At 40.5% G+C, this 23,475-nt stretch overlaps 1 protein-coding gene across 4 annotated transcripts in view; it reads right to left on the bottom strand.

The window, feature by feature from the left end:
• The window catches only part of Shroom3 (shroom family member 3), a 300,611-nt gene that overhangs the window by 67,214 nt on the left and 209,922 nt on the right, over window positions 1-23,475 (bottom strand). Inside the window, exon 1 of one of the 4 annotated variants that reach the window (XM_078021438.1) lies at window positions 9,397-9,573. The exons of the other annotated variants lie outside the window; for them this stretch is intronic. The gene's annotated coding sequence lies outside the window, so the exon portion shown is untranslated. Of the gene's footprint in view, window positions 1-9,396; window positions 9,574-23,475 lie in introns of those variants that run through there. 4 annotated transcript variants of the gene reach the window in all.

Below are 23,475 nucleotides of genomic sequence, written 5' to 3'. Positions count from 1 at the left end.
GGCTCTTAGAAAGGGGCTCACATGCATTTTTTTAAAGCCTGTGCCAACTGTATTTGTGTCCACAATATCCAAGACTCGTTCTGCTTTTAAGAGTAGATAATAGACATTCCATGCTATTTAAATGTCTCCAAATCTCAAACCTAAATGTATCCAAACTTTACTATCACCCAAAGCAGATTCTCCATCTCCCAAGCTTTCTCTCAGCTGTTGCCTTAATTCTCTGGAACCACCATTTATATGGAAGGTGAGATATCAAAATGCAGTCAGTATGTGGAAAAGTAGTTGCCTGCAATTTACTGACCACTGATGTATGTAGATTGAGCATCCTAAGCTGAAATCTGATGTGTTTCAAAATGTAAGACTTTTTGAATGCTGACAAGACACAAAAGGTTTGAGATTTTGCAGCATTTCAGATTTCTGAATAAGAGATGTTCAACTGGGAAAGTCTGTGTGAATTTTTCAAAATCTAAAAAATGCCAAATCCTGAAACACCTCTGGACCCAAGCTCTTAAATAAAGAATACTTAGCATATACAAGACAAATCAGGCCAGATGAAACCCATGTCTTGTCTGGTGATGTAGCTCAATGGTAGAGAGCTTACCTAGCAAGCATGAGGCCCTGGGTTTGACCCCCAGCACTGTAAAGAGAAAGGAAGGCAGGAAGGAATCTGTGTCTTTGGCCTGGCATTCTCAAAACACCATCTAAAAAATATTACAGTTGGTACCTGTGTTGAGCTTTGTCATTTACAAAGTATTTACAAATTTAATCTTCATACCAGTCTTACAGGAAACTGAGGCATGGGTTGTTCAAGATCACAAAGTGGCAAAGACATGGCTCCAAAGGTACCCTTAACTACCTTCTACCACAGCTGCATCACCTAAGGGCTTGGCAGACATCTGTAGAGCTGAAAGATTTCTAGAAAATAAAGTTGCCTTATTCCAGCAGGGTATATTAGAAGAGTGATTCTTCTGGAACTATATTCCTCTGAATGATGATTTTTTAGTGGTTTGTACTGGTGACCACTACCCTTCCCTCAACAGTACGGCTGCTTAATTTCCTCCTGTGGTTATAAGTTCTGTCTCTATTCTGGGGTCAACTGGACTGCAAATGAGAAGGGAGCTAACAGCTCCAAGACAAACTCTTGGCCAGTTGTGTCCTCATTTGGAACCTTGAGGTCCCGCGCTCTCCCTGTCTTCAGTTCCTGCCTGGTATCCAGGCTGGATGTGAAAACCTGCCTTTGTTACTAGCTCCTTCAAGATGGGAGCCTGGCTTGTTAATGTCATCGAACTCATCAACAGAGGGGTATGAAAACAAAGTCAAAGAGAAAGCAGGTATGGAAGTGAGTGACCATTTGTCTGCCTAAGCAGAGAGGCGCCTGCCCCTTCGCTGGGCATTAACACATAGGAGACAGCTCTGTCAGCAATTGGGTAGGTCATAGGACAGCCAGGCCAGACCAGCCTAGGGCAGGAAATGCCCTGTGAACTGTCCATCAGCCCATAGGTCCCCTCTCACAGCAACCCTGACCCATCAAGCCTGGGAAAGGTACAAAACCCAGGACAAAGAGGAGGTACTGGACTGTGACCCCATTTCACAAATCCAGCTGCGGATCAATGGCCTAGGCCTGTCAGACCTTGCTCAGTAGGGAAGACAGCCTCCTCTCCCTACGCATTCCAGCTGCTGGGGGTGAAGAGGTAACCATGGGAACCGACACAAAGGGCTTAATGTTAGAGGGAAAGGCTGGGGAAGGGGCTAAGAGGGGCTTCAAGTGACAGTCCTGCAATTCTCCTTACTTAGCCAAGCCCATCTATTGTGAGTCAGACTCCGCTAAAGTGGAGCTTGTGCACCGCTAAGTGGCCTGGCACAAGGCCTCCTGGGTGTTAGGAACAACCAGAAAGCTATTCTTATAAGATCTCCCAGATTTCTTTATTCCCCTTCAACAAGTGCAGCCCTGAGTTTCATCTGCTAGTATTCTGGCCTGAGATAATTTGGCTGGATTGGATGGACAGGACTGGTACACAGTGGCATTCCCGCAGACACAGCAGCAGGCAACATTTTGCAAAGGGCCCCTCCCTGTACTCCCTGGCTTCAGCCCAGCCTCCCCAGAGCTACCTACTCTGCACACTGGGGGCTTCTCAGGTAGTATGCAAACAGAACTCTTGGGTGCTTGGGGAAGTAGTCCTGAGATTTCAGCTGTCTACCTACCCCGCACAATGAAGGAGAGACATGGATATCGAGACGAATAATCAGACAATCAGGACTTGGGTAAAGAGGGAGATTTAAATGAAAGGCTCATATCTAAACAAATAATATTATACATATAGTATTTAATTTAACTATCTCTTCCTTTTTGGCATCTATATATTATTTTAATAAATTGGCCAATGTGATTTTTAAAGTCTTCATTAAATTAGTAGTGTTTCAACTTACCACCTGGGATTTTTTTTTTTTTTAAGTTTTAGTTTAAGGTTCTCAAGAATCTGGAAGTTGAGGAAATGTCAGTGGAAATAAAAAATACAAAATATGCTGGATTAATATCCTCTTACTGTAACAGTGCTCTGGAGCACATTTCTCACTTTGCTTTGAAAATCTTGCATCTATGTCAATTTTTTCTTTTTTAGTTGTAGATGGACACAATAACTTTATTTATTTTTATGTGATACTCATGATCAAACCCAGTGCCTCATGCATGCTAGGCAAGTGCTCTACCACTGAGCTACAACCCCAGCTCCCATCTATGTCAATCTTTACATAGACTTCACAAGTCCTAATAGGTGGCCTTGGTTTTCCACCTTTTGGTTCATAAATTATTGGACTTACTACTTAAACTGGAGTCACTGAAGTAAAGCATGAAGGACAATAACAGGTGAACTTTTGAGGGATCAGTGAAAGAACCTGACACATTCACTGGCACCTCTCCAACACCACCTCACCCCTACCCCAAGATGGAAGACCCATGAACCATTTAAGAACACAGGGAGTCAACCAATACATCCTTAACTAGTGTTCATTTACATGTAATCCATATGGTGAACCTATGGATTGGTATACTCTGTCCCTACAATAATTAAATCTCAAAAATAAGCCAGGAAGCACACTCATTCATTGCTGGTGGAACTGCAAATTGGTGCAACCAATCTGGAAAGCAGTATGGAGTTTTCTTAGAAAACTGGGAATGAAACCACCATTTGACCCAGCTATCCCACTCCTTGGTCTATACCCAAAGGCTTTAAAATCAACACACTATAGTAACCCAGTCACATCAATGTTTACAGCAGCTCAACTCACAATATGGCTAAACTGTGGAAGCAACCTAGATGCCCTGCAATAGATGAATGGTTAAAGAAACTGTGGTACATATACACAATGGGATATTACTGAGCATTAAAAGAGAATAAAATTATGGCATTGCAGGTAAATGGATGGAGTTGGAGAATATCATGCCAAGTGAAGTAAGCCAATCCCCAAAAATCAAAGGCCAAATGTTTTCTCTGATAAGTGGATGCTGATCCATAATGGGGGGAACATGGGGAAAATGGAGGAACTTGGATGGGGCAAAGGGGAGGGAAGGGTTGGGAGGGAGCATGGGGGTGGGAAAGATGGTGGAATGAGATGGACATCATTACCCTAGATACATGTATAACTGCACATATGGTATAACACTACATTGTGTATAACCATAGAAATGTAAAAGTTGTGCTGCAGCTGTGTACAGTGAATCAAAATGCATACTGCTGTCATATATAAGTAATTAAAATAAATTAAAAAAAATAAGCCAGACATGGTGGCACACACCTGTAATGCTAAGGCAGAAGGATGGCAAGTTCGAGACCAGCCTGGGCAACTATGTGAGACACTGTCTCAAAACAAAACATAAAAAAGGACTGGAAGTGTGGATCAGTGGTAGGGCACTTGTTTAGTATGCATAAGGCCCTGGATTCAAGCCCTGGTACAAAATAATAATGATGATGATTATAATAATTTCACCTAAAAGGGAAAAGTAATAATATCTATCATGAACTTCCTCAATTATGTGGCAGGATGGCATTTGGGTTCTACTCTGACACCTTTATGCCCTCAGGAAGTTATTTAATCTCTTCTGTGTTTCGGCTTTCTCACCTTTAAAAGGAAATAATAGTTACCTCACATTAAATCAGTCAATGGAAGAGTAGTTTCAGACCAGGCTTAACTCTTCTCAGTAAGTACTTGATAAATTATAGGAATGAACATCCATCAGGTGCCCAGCTAGTGATTTTCACATGCATTTTGTCATTTAGTCCCTGCAACAGTCTTTATGTGGTAAGCATTAATGCCTCTATCAATGTATCATTATCACCATTTTGTAGATGCAGAAATGGAGGCTTAATGGACTTCCCACATCACTAGCAGGGAGTGGATCCCTGATGGAAAAAGAGGTCATTCTGTTTCCACAGTCTATGACATTTCTGCTACACTCAATTGCCTGTATATACAAGATACTTTGTTGTTATTTGTAGTAGAGAGTAATAGGAGAAAATCTCAGTAAGAAACTTCAACATTTAAGAAAATAGCACCACTGAGAAATAACCAGGATTTGAAACCTCCACTTTGGTCAATCTGAGACTTTAGAAACAAAACACACGAAAAAAGAAGACTCGACACACACAGAGCTCTCTGCTCTCTAAAATGTTCCAGCAGAGGTGTACACTGTCCCACTAGAAGTGAGAATATTCACGAACCCTCAAGTGCAACACCTTATTATTTATCATTGAATTAGCAGATGCTAATAAGTTTTCAGTAAAAAATGCCCCTTTGCGTTGGCAAAGTATATAACACCTTCCCAAATACTTTGTTGAATTTCAATAAGACAACTGAAATTTAATAGATTAAGAAAACCATTGTCATATTTACCATTCTATCCAAAGTATTTTGCTGAAATTTATACAGTCAATATGCAAAATTTATACAATTTTCAACTTATACAATTAGTTCCTTTAAAAAAAAGATAATTTGAGATAAGAATTTTTTTTCCACCTGTGTTGCTGTAGGGACAGAGCAGGCAAGGCACCGAAGATAGCGGAAAACAAGGGGGTGCCACTACAGTATCTTTAGAAAGTGAATATAATGTGTAAATATTTCTGCTAAATTCCCAAAAGATGCTGTGAGCTTAGCCTGGGAGTTCAGCTTCAAATGCTAACATTAAATCAGTACTGAAAATGAAGGGTTCATATAGTGGGTGCTTCTTTTCTTTGGGGTTTACCCCTGTGTGAGTGTGGTTCTAGGGATGAAATCCAGGACCTCGTGCAAGCCACATCCCAGCCCTGGGATTTACCTCTAAAGGTAAAGCCCTAGTGGTATTTTGACCAGGTATGCAAGAACTTTATATTTAAATTCCCTAAAGGCTAAAAAAAAAAAACCTATTGAAGTAAATCTACATGTAATACCAAGGATAATATGCTACAAAATCCTTAATAAATTTAAGTAAATGAGATGACTTTCAAAAACTATAAATGTTGTTATTACCAACATAAAAATCATATATTTAGCATAGTACATGGATTTATAGATGAAATTTACTGAACTCATACCAAGCTAAATATTTTTAGTCATTATTAACTCAATCCTCACAAAAACCCTATGTAGATGTGCTATTACTGTCTAGTGTTTTGAGGCTCAGAGGCATTTCATAACTTGCCCAAGGTGATAAAGATATGCCTAGAGGCAGAGATGGTATACCTTGTGTAATGCTAGAACTCAAATTCCTCTTCTAATTGAGTTAATGCTTTGCATGCAATAAAACACATAGGTCTTCCATGTTCAGTTCAATGGGGTTTGATAATTGTATATACTTATATAACCATCCCTGAAAACAAGACATAAAACATTTCCATCACTCCAGAAAATCCCTTCTTAATTCTTTCTAGTCAAACATGCCACTCCTCAGGGGCAACCACTGACTTCTACTGGCATGTATTAGTTCTCCCTATTGCAGCACTTCATAAATATTAAGGCTTGTGCATTCTTTTGTGTCTGACTTCTTTTGGTTATCAAAATGCTTTTGAGATTCACTCAGGTATTCTGAATATTGAAATCACTCCTGTTGACTGTTGAACAGTATTCCACTGTACGGATATACCACAATTTATCCACTTTCTTTGCTGATAGATGTGTTATTTCCTGTTGTTGGCAATCCTGAATACAGTTGCCACAAACATTCTGTACAAGTCTTTTGGTGGAAACTCGTTTTCATCTATCTTGGGTAAAGAGCTAGGCGTGGAAATGTTGGTCATAGGTTGGTATATGTTTAACTTTACAACAAACTTACATTCTTTTCCTTTGTATTCTACTCCCTGAGAATGGCACTAACTTATTAATACATGTTGTTTTTCTTCTTATATAACAAATTCTCTCAGGGCAAAGAACCAACCCATCAGCAGTTCTTGGGATGCCTCCCACATAGTAAATGTTTGCTAAATAAATGAATGACCATTGTTCCTACCCCTATTCCTTTGGGTGTTAGGACAGCATGAGTGTGCTGATTTGGGGCCTGTATGGAAAACTGGGACAAGCTGTAGGGTGCGAAGTGGAGGCACTGCTCCTTCAAACAAGGTGAAAACTTGCCCACCAAAAAATTGACCTCCCACTTTTCTTTTTGATATGACCTTTCCTAGAAAGTAAACCCCTTTTTGTGATCTTATAGAAGGAAACAGGGGTGGCAGCTCCTGTTCAAGTGATACTATGGAAAGGGAGGAAGGTATCACTGCAATTGAGGTCACACAGTGGTTAGAATTACAGGATACTTCTGTCAAACAGGAGAGGGCAGAGGAAGCAGCAACCCATGAAATCCTGACCTTCTGGAAGTAACTAGCAAGAACAAAGCATTGCTGGAGCCCAGGGGAATATCCTCCAACAGAATTTATAGGAATACTTGGTTTTGGTCAACATGCTTTATGAGTTCTACATGAACATGGAAAACAATAATACATTTTGAGGAGAAAGTAAAATGTTGATGGTTTGAAAATGTATCACAAAGAAATGATAACTGTTTGAATATAAGTGCCCTTATCTGAACATTATAGTGGATACATGTATAAAAATACCACATGGTATCCCCCTAAGTATGTACAATTTTCCTTTCAATTAAAAATATATAAAATATATAACCAGTGATTTTTTTTAAATGTAAATATATTTAACACCCAAGATAAATTATCAGAAATAACACTGAGTTAAAAATGCAGAATGTGTGCCCAGCACAGTGGCTCCTGCCTGTGGTCCTAGCTACCTGAGACTGAAGCAGGAGGATCGCTTGAGTTCAGGAGTTTGAGACCAGCCTGGGCAACATAGCATGACAGGATCATTAAAAATAAAAACAGCAACAACAACAAAAGAAACACACTTCCCACCTTTGAGGCAAAAGTTTTAATTCTTATGAATCGATTCCTCTACTTCACAGAATTTATTCTGTATTCAACCTATAATTTCCTAGAAAGCAATTAAATCATTGTACCATTGTCTGCCCATAATAGAAAGACTTTTAAATCCTAGGACCATCTAAAATCTTTCTGACCCAAAAGATACCTTTGTTACACATAAATCAAAAGAGGGTTTCGTCTCACACTGGGCTCAGGTGTTTTGGACAATTGTTATTTCCTTTCATCCCAGGTCACTAAGGATGAGAATTTGTTGAGAATTCCTCAACTTGAGGTTCTGAGCAGTGACCTCGTCTTCCTTTATTTGGGCAATACTGCACAGAAGCCATCCTAGGCAAATGGATGTTTATCCTATTCTTAAAATCTCCAGGGAAGTAAATTCTCCACAACATCCCTTGGTAACCTTCTCCAGGGTTTTATCAACCGTTTGGTGAGGAAGTTCTGATGTAGAAACCAATAAAAATATTAACTCTATGAGCCAAGCTATAAGCACTGGAAAGGGGTATGCGTTTGGCACTTTGCCTGAACAGTGGAGGGATGTATTTACAAAACAGGCTGTACAAACAGAAACCATTTGCCAGGAGCAGATGTGGAAAGTTGATTCAAGAGAAACTGCCACAATAAACTCAGTTCCAATCTGTGAACAATGTGACGTGAGTTACTGTTGGTTATAACGTTTTTCTAAAGTCAATTTATTTACTTGTCAATTCTGAATTTTAGCTGCTAAACCAGATTTGTTAGCAATGTCAAAATATCTACTGCTGCAGTTTCAAATGATTAGGTTTCTATGAAAAAAGTCTTAGTAGAACATACATGTTGTTAAATTTACATCTTTCTCTGATCTGCATATTCCATCTTTTCTGCAACCATCATGTAACACTATTAGAATCAGAAAAAAAAATTAAAAAGATAAACTCTCAAAATTAATTAAAATCTATACTAACTTCTGGTGAAACGATGTGGGGGAAGACTGGCCATATATCTGACCAAGGTACTTTAAATTAGAACTGGTAGTTTAACCAGCCCTTAAAATGTATGTAATCAGAAATAGAAAGTGCAAAGCACTCTCTTTGGAAGCCTCCATGCTAGAACTTCCTGTTGCACTCTGATCTCTCACAGCAGTCTCTCCGTGGAGATTATATGCATGTGGGTGCCCATTTGCTCAGTCAAAAAGAGCCCTTGCACACAAGCACTCGACAATAACACTAGAACTAAAAGCGGGTGGGATGTAATGCCAAAATACATCAGAGGAAGGGAGGAATATACCCTAACCCAAATGATACTCTTTGCATTGAAACTTTACAACCCCTAACCCAGCAAGGATTTTTATACCCCTATGGCAATTCAGAGTAAAGCAAATGACAGCCTTGCTACCTGGCAGTGGCACATACGTTTTAAAATAATTTCTTTAAGATGTACAGCAAACGAAGGCTCCCCCGCAAACCATGGCACCCCAACAAATGAAACACCCCTTCGTTTGCTGTACATCTTAAAGCAATTATTTTGAGGGATGGCGCCCCTCAAAGCACGATTGGGGCCTTTCCTACAGAAACAATCCAGTAAAATTAAGATAGGCAAGGCGTTCTAAACTCCATAGGAGCCCTCGTGGGAAGCAATTTATCAAAATTAAACCATTTCACAGGTCATTTCTCCTGAAAAGTTTTCATGCTGTCAATAATCAACAAATCTTTTCCTCTTAAGAGTGGCAGCCTCTGCCTCGCTCATCAAAAAGCCAGGGCCTAGGAGCGTCCGGGGACCCTGAGCACGCCACCTGCCCGCACCGGGCCAGCTGCTGGCCGGAAAGCCGGCTCTGGGAAACCGCCCGCAAGCCAGGGTTTCCCAGCCTCGCAGCAAAGACTGAAATAGACACGCTTTAGAAAGTCGCCGGCCGGCACCGCCCTCCACGCTTCTAAGGCAGCGGCGATTCTCGAGTCCCCGGCCGCGCCCGACGCCCGCGAAGGGCAACGGACCCGCGCCCCGCACTCACCATCGCCGCCCCCGCCTCCCGGCTGCGCGGGGCTACGCCGACGCCAAGTTCAAACCTTGCCCGAGCTACGCGGAGGCGGCAGGGGCATCGCCCGAGCGCTCGGCCGCGCTCAACAATAGGCGGCCCGGCCGCGCCCCGCGCCACCGCGCCCCGGCTGCAGCGGCGGACCCCGGGCGCGCGGCGCGAGGGGCTGGTCCTGGCGCGGGGCGCCAAGGGTGCGGGCTCCACCACCCCGCCTCCGCCCCGGGGCCGCGCACAGCCCCGCGCCCGCCCCACCACCCAAGGGGCCGCACTCGCCGGGCGCCCGCCACCAGGTAATCCCACAGGAAGCCTCCCGATTGGCCCGGGCGCTCAGGACGGGATTTGCATTTCAATGGCAAAGAAGGCTCCCTAAGGTTTGAAAACGGATTCTGGGACGTAGAGTGAGCGGTCCGCGGGTCCCTTCATTAAGGGGACAGACGCGCACACTGGGTCCCTCTTGTTAATTCACACTCACTGGTGTCTTCACCCCACCCTCACCCCCCGCATTTTGAAATGGACAGAAATGCAAAAGCAAAATATCAACTTTACGAAGCCCGCGCTCGCTTTACAGGAGCTATACAGTTAGTAATTGACCAAATGAAGCATGAATGAAGCAAGGTAAAAAGTTCACCGCTGGGGGCGGAAAAAAAGCTCACATTACAAGGAAAATAACTACCCTTTTCTCAGTATGTCCTCTTTTCAGTATAAGTCAGCCAGAGAGATTCAGGTTGTTGATGGGATAAACTGTTTGAGGCCTCTTGCTACTCGGCCCCCTTTTGTTTTCAGGAGCATCATCTCGAAAGATAAAGGGAGAGGTGCTTGTATAATGTTTCTGGAGATTTTCGGTTCAACTTTGCAAACTTTGAGGTTTTAGACTATGTTTGAGTTTGTTTTGCATTTATGACACAGATGCTTAGTTAATATTCTTAAGGAAAGAATTATGTTATTTTTATCTTTATATTTCTTCAAATGTTGCCTCTTTCAATGGAGGTACCCCCATTGAAAAGGTACCTCTTTTCAATGGAGGTACCCTCTAGAATACTTCTTTTAATTATTTCCATATGTCATTTCCATCTTTAGAAATTAAAATAACAAACAGTAAGGTTTGAAATTAGGTATTCTCACCCAAGCAGAATCCCTCTAAAATTTCCAGGCTCTGTACTTAGGAAATAAATATGCACACAGACATAGAGAATTCCTAACTAGGCAGGAGCTAGGGGCCTCAGTTACTGAGTTACAGTACTCATTACAGCTGATCCATTTGCCTTTACTTGGCTGGGCTCTTTATTACATCCTGACTGGATTTAGAAGCATTGGCAGCCATAGGCTTCTTTAATGAAATCTTCCTGGACAGGCCTCCACCCCAAAGGTATTATCCACCTTACAATTGTATTTTACTTTACGTGTGGTTTTATAAGCAGGTACACCTGCATATGCACCTGTCATGCAGTCAACTGGTACCACACTGTTGCTAGGCATCGGAAGCTGGAAGGCTAAATGTTGCTTGTGTCCTAATCTCCTGTGGGGATTCACAGGCAGGTGATGTCTATAACTTAGGCCTTGAAGAAGAACCCTTCTAGATTATAAAGTACATTGCTGTTGCAACACCATGTTGGGGGAATAAGTGTTAGCTGGAGGACATAGTCAGAAACTCTGCAGGCAGAACCATAAGCCCTCCTGTCCTGCTGCTGCTTTATCTAATTTCCTAAGTGCTCAGCATCAGGTGAAATCTCCTTAGGGTGGAACATATCTCTCCATCACTTGAAATTGGTAATTAAAAACACACTTTGGATCCAAATCTTACATCCCACACAGACTGTATTGTACTAGTGAAATTAATCCCTATGACCAGAGATCTGGGCTTCCATTGGAACACAGGTTCTGGAGAAATATTTTTATTTGTATCTGCAATTTAGAGGCATATTTTTAGATGGAAGGAAAGCAACCTGTCTCAGGGGATCTAAGGTGAGATATGAAATGAAGAAATCTCAGCAGTACTACAAAATTATGTCAGTGAATTATGTCATATGAACTGAGGCAAGTGCCCTCACCTGGTGCTTTAGATCTTCTGCAATATGGTCTGTCCCTGCCTTCACAAAGCAAAGCTAGTAAGTGACTCTGTATAGATATATGTATCCTGTGTGTGAGTGTATGTGTGTGTATGTGTAAACTCCAAACCATTATTAATGATGTTCTCTGTAAAGTCACACTGTCCTTTAGTTCCTAAATTAAGACTGCTTTCAGAAATGACACATCAAGTTAGAATCCAAAGCATTTTTTTAAATGAAAAAACAAAAACTAGTGAAGAAATAAAGCTTTGAAAAGTATTCCAGTATTTTGTGAGAAAGTAACAAATAGGAAAAAAACCCAATGCAGTCTACTCTTAGATAAAAGAGTGTACATGGATAGTCTGGAAACTGCTATGTGCATACTTTCTTTAAAATCATATTTTGTTTTGTTTTTAAATCTTAATGGAGATATAATTCACATACCATTAAAACTTACACTTTTAAAAAGGCATGTTTTTTGCTTTCTCCTCTCCCCAAAGCCTTTTCTGATACTGCAGTAGGTGAAAAAAAACAGAGAGACTGGAATATATCCCCTTCAGAGAGCTGGGGATATAGCTCAGTGGTAGAGCATGTGTTTAACATGCATGCGGTCCTGGGTTTGATCCCTAGCAATGGAAAAAAAAATCTCTATCACTGTGGCACCGTGGTACCATAGGCACAGAGTCCCCTGAGGTCTTGAAGTGCTTATGGGAGAAGGGTTGTGGGTCAAAAATAGGTTTATAGTACCCAGTAGGGGTACTTTGTGCAATCACAGGACAAATTGTTTTTCCTCTTCTTAAGCATTGCCACCAAAAACCCAAACTGCAGTATGAGATAAATATGACAACCTCTAAAAAATATTTAAAGTTACATCCAATAGAACATACTATTTGAGGATCTAGTAGGACTCAGAATGGTCTGGTTTATATTATATACATATGCATAAGCTTGTTTTCCTACAGCAGTGATCAGGTTCTTATTAGTAAGAAGAAATATGTGAGAATTAGTATTTTTTTCAAACAAAAAAAACTGTAGAAATTTAGTATTACTGGTACACATCTCTCAATTGTAGATTCAGCACTTATTCCTTGAATTATTTCATTTTAATTAGTCTAATACATGTAATTAATTGTATGTTTAAAGAGACCACAAAGAGAACTGTATACATGATTTAACTTCTTTTGTATAATATGGAAGTAGTTTCAAAATAGATAGTGTACTTTTCCATATCAAATTGCAGATTTAGTCACCGTTACTCCTATACCTTAAAATATTGAACTAAGTTTTACTTAGAAATAAGCCACCAATTTGATTCTGCATTCTTTTTTAAAATATTTATTTAAGTTGTAGATGGACACAATACCTTTATTTTATTTATTTTTATGTGATGCTGAGGATCCATCCCAGTGTCTCACATCTGTTAGGCAAGCACTCTACCACAGAGTTACAATCCCAGCCCCTGATTTGGCATGCTTTCTATTTTTCCAAGTAGATAAAATTATGATGTGAAAAATATAATTATTTGGAACATGAGATTTTGCATAATAATAATAGCATCTATGGGCTGGGTTGTGGCTCAGCGGTAGAGTGCTCACCTAGCACGGGCGAGGCCCTGGGTTTGATCCTCAGTACCACATAAAAATAAATTAATTAATTAAAGATACTGTATCCAATTACAACTAAAAAGTAAATATTAAAAAATAATAACAGCATCTCTCTCTTGTTGCAACCATACAATAAGTTTCCTGGTTCATTGATACTCTTCTTTTGAATGATGATATTTTAGAAAAACAATGACAATACTTGTTGAATACTGAAAATCAGTTTTAAAGTAATGTGTAATGGTTAACATAAACAACACACAACCAAGAAAAAACATGAAATGTGAATTTTTTGCTTCCTATAGAAAAATCTTAGGAAGAACAAAGGGTGTGTTACTTTCTCACTTTTCTTGTGCTGAGGCATAAAACAACCCAAAAATAAAGCTCATCTCCAAAAGTTGGATGGAACTGTCACATCTTGAAGATGAACTTGGTTTCCTGAGAGCCTGAGTACTCCAAGGCCAACACAGCAAGGAAGATAAAAGGTGGAAACTTAAAAACAGAGAAGAAGGGCCAGGATTGTGGCTCAGTGGTAGAGCACTCATCTGGCACATGCAAGGCACAGTTTGATCTTCAGCACCACATAAAAATAAATATCCAACTAAACCTAAAAGAGAGAGAGAGAGAGAGAGAGAGAGAGAGAGAGAGAGAGAGAGAGAAGAAGAGGAGGAGGAGGAGGAGGAGGAGGAGGAAGGGCAGAGAAAAATGAGGTGGAGGAGGAATGGAGAAAAGAAAAGGAAAAAGAATGCTGGGTTTTAGCAGGAGGGTAAAAGACAAGGAAGGAGGTCAGGAAAGAGAATGTAAGAAAAAGCAAACCCCTGTGAGTATGTGCTTGAATGTATATTAAATGAACACAAAGAACACACCAGCCTGTTAATATGTGGTACTTGGGAGAGATGGGGTGAAGATCGACTGTATCATTTTCCTTATATTGTGTTGTATATTTTATTACACCAAATAAAGAAATTTTAAAAAATAAAATACACGTAGATGATTATGAAGAAAAAAAAATATTGTAGACCAAACCTGCCTGGATGATGACTTGGGCATGTCACAGTCAAGGACTTTCACTCTTCACCTGCATGCATAGTCTAAAAAATGATACTTCCTATTAGAGATGTTTATGAATGTGGTAAAACAAGAGCCTTCAGACCAAGACATACTAGAAAGATGTGGAATTCAACAGTTTGGAAATCTTCTGATTTATTTATTTACTTATTTCACTGTACTGGGGATTGTGCCCAGAGGTTCTCTTCCACTGAGCTACACCGCAGCCCTTTTTATTTTGAGACAGAGTCTTTGCAAAGTTGGTCATTCTGGCCTCACACTTTTGATCTTCCTGGTTCAGCCTCCCAAGTAGGTGGGATTATAGGCATGCACCATGTGACAGGCTGTTTTCAGATTTCTATACCACCAGCATCTTGGTTAACAATATCTAGAAAGGAAATAAAACCAACTAGGGCTGCACTGACTGATAACAACTGTCAGCAATTCTGACTACAGCTCATGTGTGCAACTGATTCTCACTTGTCATTGCTATCACCAATCACATTACACCCTATTCTTTAATGGACACAAAGAATTAATTTCTATGCCTAGACTTATCTGACAGTATAGTGTAAGACAGTCTAGTTATAGATATGATATAAATGACACCTTTTATTAAGGTGTTTATTAATAAAAGGAATAAAACTTTTTTTTTTTTTTGTACTGGGAATTGAACCCAGAGGCACTTAATCACTGAACCACATCCCCAGCCCTTTTTATTTTTTAATTTGAGACAGGGTCTTGCTAAGTTGCTGAGGCTGGCCTCAAACTTGTGATCCTCCTACCTCTGCTTCTGGAGTTGGGATTACAAGCATGTGCCACCCTGCTAGGCTAAAGGAATAAAACTTCTAATGCCACTTACATTTTATTTGTCAGAATATCATTCAGGAAGTTTCACAATAAGATAGGGGAATTTTCCCACTCATCTTTTATTTCTCCTTTATGTAGTCCTTTCTGTTTCCTTGATCCACTTAAATTCAGTTACCATCCACTGAGCACTTGCTATGTGACAGGTATTGGGGATATCAAGATGGATGAGGTCATGGCATGAACTTCAAGAAGCTCATGGTTCAGTGAGAAACTCAGATCCTTAAAGAATGGTTTCAGTCCCGTGTGATGAAGATTGTGGAACAGTTAGGAGGAGCATGGACTAGTTTCAGCAACTTGCCAGCTAAGGGCAAAGTAAATTGATTTCACTAAGCCTTTGTTTTTGTTCTGTAAAACTAAGAATAATTATACCTCCCACAGAAGGTTATTATGAAAGATAATATTGAATAATCATTGAGTATATGTGTTCGGGGGAAGGATACGTGTGAGTTTTTGACTGTCCTTATTCTCTCTGTTGAATTCCTGGTAGGCCTGGTCTTTCCTCCCAGCTGTATCATTCATTGACCAGGAAGGCGTGACTCATCAGAACTCATAGAACAAAGGAGTCCAGGCACAAGACTTAAGATTTAGAATAATGTTTAGTTAGAGCCAGCTTTCCTTCCCAACATATATTACAGCTTTCTAGGACTAAAGCGGACAGGCAAGGAGAGTCCAAGGCACAGAAGGAACACTAGAAGCTTAGGGTAACTCCTGAATGGAAGCTCCAGAGAGACTCTGGAGCAGAAAATGCGTAGACAGATCCTGAGCCAGGCAAGAGTCTGGGGAGTTTGGAGTGGTGCACCTGGGCTGGAGAGCGCCTCAGGCTTCCCACCAATCTTCCCCATCCACAGTGTTCAGGATGGGTAGAATGTTTCTGCTAAAGCCAAGAGGACACAAATTCCTGATTAATCTGAGGGGGCAGCAGATGCCATCATACTGGCTGGAATAGTGACCAGACACAACCAGACACCAGCAAGGAGAGATGGCAACATGGGGACCAAAGTGCAACTTCACCTGGCCCCACTACTACAACACACACACACTTACTCACACAGCTGGACTCTGCGCAAGCCTCTTACATCTCAGTTGCAACCCCAAGAGCAAAGAGACCCTGAACTGACTGATAATAGGTTTCTGTGTCCCAGCTGAATGCAGTCTTAAAATAGAAATATGGCCAGCTTAAAAAAAAAAAAAGTGGGAGATATATCTCAGTAGTAGAACACTTGTCTAGCATTCATGAAGTCCTGTGTTTAATCTCCAGCACTTGGTGGGGAAAAAGTAATATTTCTCCCATAATCGTATCTATGGCTCAAGATTTGTACCCAGGCACCATTCAAAGGGCTCAACACTGTGCTGATGCATGAACTCAAAAATGGTAGCTTTGATTATTTTCATTAATACTTCTATATTCTGTTAGCAAGCAAAAGAGAGGATATTTATGTAAGAGAAGGGCACACAGGGGTTTTGAGAGAGGTCCTGAAGGATATGCAAGAAGAGGGGCAGAGGAGTTGGGGGAAGAAAGATCACAAAGCATCAAACAGTATGGGCCAACTGGGGTACTGTAAGTACCATCACCAGGGCGCAGGCAGGAGGCAACTGATATACCCAGAGAGGCAGTCAGTGGAAGAGGAGGGTCTCTAGGTCACCTTTAGGATTTAGACTTTGTCTTGTAGGCCAAAAGAAATCACTAAAACAGTTACACCAGGGTTGTGATCAGATCTGCTCATTGAAGAAGTCATATGGATGCATGTGGAGCATAGGTTGAATGGGAGATGTTGAGCACAATGATTTTAACCACATACCCTTGTCACTAAGGTGTAATCCCATTCCCCAGGGACCAGCATTGCATCCTGAGTCTGACTCAAGTCTCTGGAAGCAGCATAGGTAGATATGAGAAGTAGCTGGTGCACTCACTATGTGACCACAGACTGATCACTTACCTCTGTGAAGCAGCTTCCTCATCTGTGGAATGGGAGCTAAAAATTGCATCAGAACCATAGAGTTACTGGAGTTTTAGGCCTAACATTTCATGCTAAGTGCTGGATCAGTGTCTGGCATAAAGTAAGTGCTTATTGAATTTTAGCTCTTCTTAACTAGGCACTACTTAAAATCATCATTAAATTTAAATGGGGAGAAATGGTGATTATGTTGGAGAATTATTGTAAAGCCCTCTACTTATGATATTCATTTAAATTTTGGTCACTAAGTAAAAGTTTCAGTGAAGAAAATTCACTTATATATAAACTCACCTATAAAAAGGTAGAAGTCAAGGGGGCTGGGGTAGCGGCACAGTGGTAAACACTTGCCTATCACGTGTGAGGCACTGGGTTTGATTCTCCGCACCATGTAAAAATAAATAAATAAAGGTGCTGTGTTCATCTACTACTAAAAATATTTAAAAACAAATAAAAAAATAAAACACACACACACATACACACACAAAAGGCAGAAGGCAAGGTACCATCCAAGCAACTTAACCTCACCAGCCTGAAACTGATTCTGGTGATTTGTGCCGAAGAAAGTGTTTTCCTTTTCAACCCGAAAGCTCTGAACAGTGTCTGACATGAACTACTGACAGCTGCCACCTCCCATTAGAGCCAGAAACCTTCTGAAAGAAGGTGAAGTGTGCTTGGTATGTGAAGGGCACTGGCTCTTTGAAAAAGGCATGTGATCTAGGTGACAATAAGGGCTGCAGGCCGGATCCTGAAGGGTAAAGCTCTGCCAGTGACAGGTCCTTAACAGCATGGGTTCAGCTGGAGTGCATTCAAATCCTGGTATGTCCTTGACATCAGAGAATGTGCCCAGGGGAGTGGAGAAGCCACAAGGGCAGACAGGACCGAGCCAGACAGCATTCAGAGCCTAAGCTGTGCTTGCACACGGTTGGGGACACTTTCTGTCAAGGTAAGTGAGGATTTTAATTGATAATGTCCAAGAAGCATAAAACCTGAGAACTGAACTCTCTTCTGGGACACAATCCCACGTGTTTTAATGGAAACTATAAAGTCCTCCCCCGCCCCAGAAAATTATTCAGGTTTCCATGTATTCAGATATAAATGAAGATAAATAAAGATTTTGGGAGAAGAGGGGTGTGGTGGCTCATGCCTGTAATCCCAGCAGCTCAGGAGGCTGAAGCAGGAGGATCGTGAGTTCAAAGCCAGCCTGAGCAAGGCCCTAAGCAACTCAGTGAGTCTCTAAATAAAATATATTTTTTTAAAAAAGAGCTGGGGATGTGGCTCAGTGGGTAAGTCCCCCTGTGGGTTCCATCCCCAGTACCAAAAAAAAAAAAAAAGACTTTGGGGGAAGGTATATGAATGAGAAAGTATAACTGATTAAGAGATGTAAATTAGTGCAATTGCTGTCCTTGGCTTGTGATTTGTATTTTAACTCATACGGTTGTGCTTGGTATCCATGGGGCTTGGTTCCAGGACATTTATATAACCTTCACATATCCTCCTGTATATTCTATTTTTATTAATTAATTAATTTGTTTGTGTGGTTCTGGGCATGGATTCCAGGCACTCCCATATGCTAGGCAAGCCCTCTACCACTGAGCTCCATCCCCATTCCCTCCAGTAGTCTTTAAGTCATCTCTAGATTACTTCTAATACCTAATACAATGAAAATGCTATGTACATAGCTGTCATTCTGTATTGTATAGAGAATAATAACAAGGGGAAAAAAAAGCCCATACATGCGACATCACAGGCATAGTACATTTTTGACCCCTGGTTGGTTGGTTAGGCAGACACAGAGGATGGACTGTTCTTCCCTGAGAACCTGTCTGATGACCGGCTAAAGAGTTAGAGCCAGAGAGACAGTGCAAAGATGAGAGATAAAAAGGAAGAAAGCCTGAATCAAGAGTAAACCTGAAATGGAAAACACCAGCTTGCCTGGAGGGAAGAAGCAGGAGGGCTTAAAGCCAGGTTGAGCTTCTGAATCTAATCTCACAGGATAGATAAGGAGAGAAGAGAACTGGAAATGGAGACAAGTGACACTCTTAATTGATCCTTTTAGTAATTGCCTTATTTTATAAATATGCCAACTGAAAATAAGGTGTATTTATAAAATAAGGCAATTACTAAAAGGATCGTGCTTTCTGCTGATTACAAACCTGTGACTCATTGCTTCCCTGACTAACACTAACAATGATTATTTCATAACAATACAAAACATCAACAACAAAACCAAAATTACCCAGGGCCTTGCACATGCCAGGCAAGTGCTCCACCACTGAGCTACAGCCCCAGACCCCCAAATTACTTTTTAAATGAACTCATTGTTGATTTGGTGTTTTGTGTCTGTGTATTAGATCAGATTTAGGGGCCTTTCAAAAAGGACCTGTTGTTATTTTTATTTATAACATCAAGACACCTATTCTACCAACTAGGTTTGCATCTTAAGACTCTAGTATATTAAGTTTAGACTGCATATAAAAAAGTTAAATATTGAAATATCATCAACAGTGCCATTATCATTGCTGGGGAAAAAATAACTTCAAGAGCTAAAAACAATCCAGATACAGTGTCACATGCCTGTAATTCCAGCAACTGGGAGACTAAGGCAGGAGGATCCCAAGTTCAAGGCCAAACAGGGTAGTTTAGCAAGGCCCTAAGCAATATAACAAGACCCTGTCACAAAATAAAAAATAAAATTGTAACTCAGTGATAGAGCTCCCCTAAGTTCAATCCTCAATACTGGAGTAAAAACTAACGAGCTAAATAAAAACAAGGAAAGTTACCAGGACTTTTTCTGAAATGCAGATTACTTTGATGATTTACCACCAAGAAGTTCAGACAATGTGGAACTGAATGTCTACATATTCTTCAAAAGTGGCACAATCTTATTTGGTGCTCCAGGTTTAAAACAAGAACAAAAACTACCTGACCTTCATTTGTAAACCTTAACATTTATATTTGAAAATGAAATTTTCCACCAGCAAGTTGGCAGCTTTGTTGATCTTGGAGCACTAGATTCTTTGGCTCTCAAAAGAAAAACAGAGGAATTAAATGCAGCGCCTATTGACTTTTGCGGCAGCCTTATTACTGACTTAAAGAAGCCAAGTCACCTCCTTTTATTCTTTAAACACCTGCAAACGAATACTTCTGAAAGCAAGTCTAGTCACCAACCACCAGGCTAACTTTGTTTCAGAGAGTTAATTTTCTAGGGTTTCTTTCATCTCTCTCAAAACACAAGTTTTATTTTATACTTTTGCATGCAGCTTCCAGCGGGAGAAAAATCTTTCTTTACTTTCCAGCTTATTTGTTTTTAAATACAACTTTCTCCCAGTAGGTGTTCAGGAATCCTTTCTACTCCAAGCCGGATGTCAGTGTAATTCCGCATACTTTTGTATTCTTGCCTAGGAACCACAAGATAAGATGGGAGAGAAATTTTATTTTTAAAGTTCTTGTAATCAAATTTGGGAGGTGTCCAAAGTGTGCTTGTATTGGCCAAAAGCAAAAAGATAACAGAATCCTGATCAGATCTAACAGGCTCTTAGTTGCTATTGCTTCATAGCAGAATCAATACAAAGAGAGACTTACTCAGAAAGAGTTGAGCAACAGCCTTAATCACAGTAACAGCCACCATTTATTATTTATAATTTTTACAATAATATCCAAGGCAGCTATTATCAGTCCTGTTTTATAGTGGAAAAAAGCCCAGCTTTTAAGTAACTTGTGAAAGACCAACAGTGAAGAGGTGGCAGAGGAGGTTTCAAGGAGGTCTGCCCGACTCCAAACTCCAGACCTCATTCTGTACCTACATGACCAAGATACACTTTTAAGTTAAACTATTTTAATAAGAGGACAAAGTTTTACTGTCTCCCAGAGGCTTCAGGAAGATGGACAGGACACATCCATATCTCTGAAGGCAAAGGCTTTATTATTATTTGGGCATCCAGAAAAAGAAAGCTACTTGGAAACTCATTTACATATAAGAGAGGATGAGCAAAGCCCTCCACCTCTCCAGAAGAATCTTTCTCCTCAGTAAATAGAAACTTACTAAATATTTTTTCCCTTAAAATTTTTGTCTTTTTGCAAATGAAGGGCACTTAATTTTGCCTGATTCTATCCTCGTTGGTGCAGCTTTGAGGGACATATTTTTCTAAGGACTTTTAATGAGTAAAATAATACCCATTTTGCAAGCATGCCCTGGTTTCCCTCTTACACACTTGACTCATATTTTCCTTTGTCTGGTTTCAGTCTCTTCCCTACTATAGAAATGCTAGCCTTCTAGGATCTGCAATATGTATCCATTCTCAGTGACACTTCTCTGATCTTTATCCAAAAAGAATCCCTTCCTCCTCTGAATGTTCAAAACTGCATCAGTCACCTACCACATTTTGCTTTTGCTTTTGCTTTTTTTGGTGCTGGGGATTGAACCCAGGGCCTTGTGCATGGGAGGCAAGCACTCTACCAACTGAACTATATCCCGGCCCCCCATTTTACTTTTAATAAAACTATTGGTGCCATTAAAATAAAAATCTCTCCTCTAAGAAAAGGAGCAGGGATTCTGCCTCATTTATCCCAGATGCCCCATGGTGCACAGGATACATAGAAATGATTGAATTAAGCCGGACGTAGTGGTGCATGCCTGTAATCCCAGCTCAGGAGGCTGAGGCAGGAGGATAGAGAGTTTAAAGCTAGCCTCAACAATTTAGCGAGATCCCAAGCAACTCAGCAAGACCCTGTCTCTAAATAAAATATATTTTTTTAAAAGGGCTGGGGATGTGGTTCAGTGGTTAAGCACCCCTGGGTTCAATCCCTGGTAACAAAAAACAGAACACACACACAAAAAAAAAAAAAAAAGAAAGAAAGAAAGGAAGGAAGGAAGGAAGGGTTGGATTAAGATTCCCATGTGGTTAGACCTAGGCCCATCATCTCATTTTTATGAGTTCAGGTTGTCCTCCTTGTCCCCCACTGTAAATGTAAGTCCCATTCCTTCAAGATCTTTCCTCAACTGAACTATTCATTTCCCCCCTAAATTTGTGAACTAAATTTTGGGTGCTTACTATACATTGCTGTGAAGCATGTATGTCCTGGATTCTCGATAGATCTACTCCTGGCTAATCTCTCGGGAGAATGTTATTGTTCATGTTATTAAGAACAACTTCATTTTTTGAGCAGTGTCTCAGGCACTATGGTGAGGGTTTTATTTGCTTTTCTGATTTGATCTCCTGAAGAACTTTAGTGTGTCCTGACTTTATTCCTCAGTCTGTCCCAGCCTTCAGCCTGTTCTACATAATATATTCCAGGGTTTTGACAACTATATGGTAAGATTCTTGAGGGCAGGGGCCAAGTCTTTCTTACTCATCTGGGCACCTACAGTATAGTGCATGAGAATACAGTCCCAATATCCAACTGGAGTCTTGAAACTACCAAATTCACAAAACAAATAATGCTTTAAAACCTTTTTTAGTGGTATTCCATATTGCTAATTCACAACTGAGAACCTTCCATTATCGGTATGGGAACTGCCAGATTCAGAATTCTGTTTTTTACAACCAATCTTCAGTGCTGTTAAAATAAATAAATAATGATGCTTAAAAAAAAAAATCCAACATGGGATTCCCCACTTTTCATAAAAAGGCTGCTATAGCCTGTGCTAGGCATCCTGACTTTGTGCTTCCCTCCCACTCCCTGCCCACAGCCACCTTGTTTATCTATTCATATTTGTGTCCGAAGACCCCACTTTGGTTTATATTCACATTTGTGTCTGAAGGAAGCCCTGGTCTCTTTCCTGTGTATGGAAGTGAAAAGACCTGACAGAACTTAAAAGCTTTCCCAGAGAACCTGTCTTCACCCGTGATTTACATCTCTGGTTTTCTTATTAACTAACTGCCAGACTTCAGAAAACTGGAGCCAACCCAAGTGGGGCCCCTGGCAACTGATGTGAACTGTGAGACCAGAGACCAGCATGTCATAGTTGCTGGAGAGTAGGGGAAATGGGGAGGCTGGGTGGGTAGGAGGAAGGAAATGGCTTCTGGAAACTTAACATATGCCCCAGGTAAGCAGGACAGGTCTGCATCCAAGCAATTAGAGAACAACTCTCCCCCAACCCCCATGTTATGGGGAAAGTTGGAGAAGCTGCTAAAAGTTTAAGGATAGGAGTTATTTTCTCCTTCATCAATCTTTAAAGGTGTAGGTTATTAGAAAAGATAAATAATCTACAGAGATATAGGTAAGTTATCATTGTTTGTGGAAAACAGGTATCTCTTACCTTACCAAAAACAAAAAAAAAAGGGGTTGGGGTTGTGGCTCAGTGGTAGAGCGCTCGCCTCGCACGTGTGAAGCACTGGGTTCGATCCTCAGTACCACATAAAAATAAAGAAATAAAATAAAGGAATTGTGTCCATCTACAACTAAAAAAAATAAAATAAAATAAAACACTTAAAAACTTTGACTTACTGATACATAATGTTTTGAAGACATTATAAAGAATTAGAAAAGTAGGACACTGCTGCTACAGATGCCGCACTGCAGAAGGTCTCTTTTCTG

Source organism: Ictidomys tridecemlineatus, chromosome 9 (assembly GCF_052094955.1).
Source record: "Ictidomys tridecemlineatus isolate mIctTri1 chromosome 9, mIctTri1.hap1, whole genome shotgun sequence".
In the NCBI taxonomy this organism is placed as follows: Eukaryota; Metazoa; Chordata; class Mammalia; order Rodentia; family Sciuridae; genus Ictidomys; species Ictidomys tridecemlineatus.
This window is presented reverse-complemented; position numbering and strand designations above follow the sequence as displayed.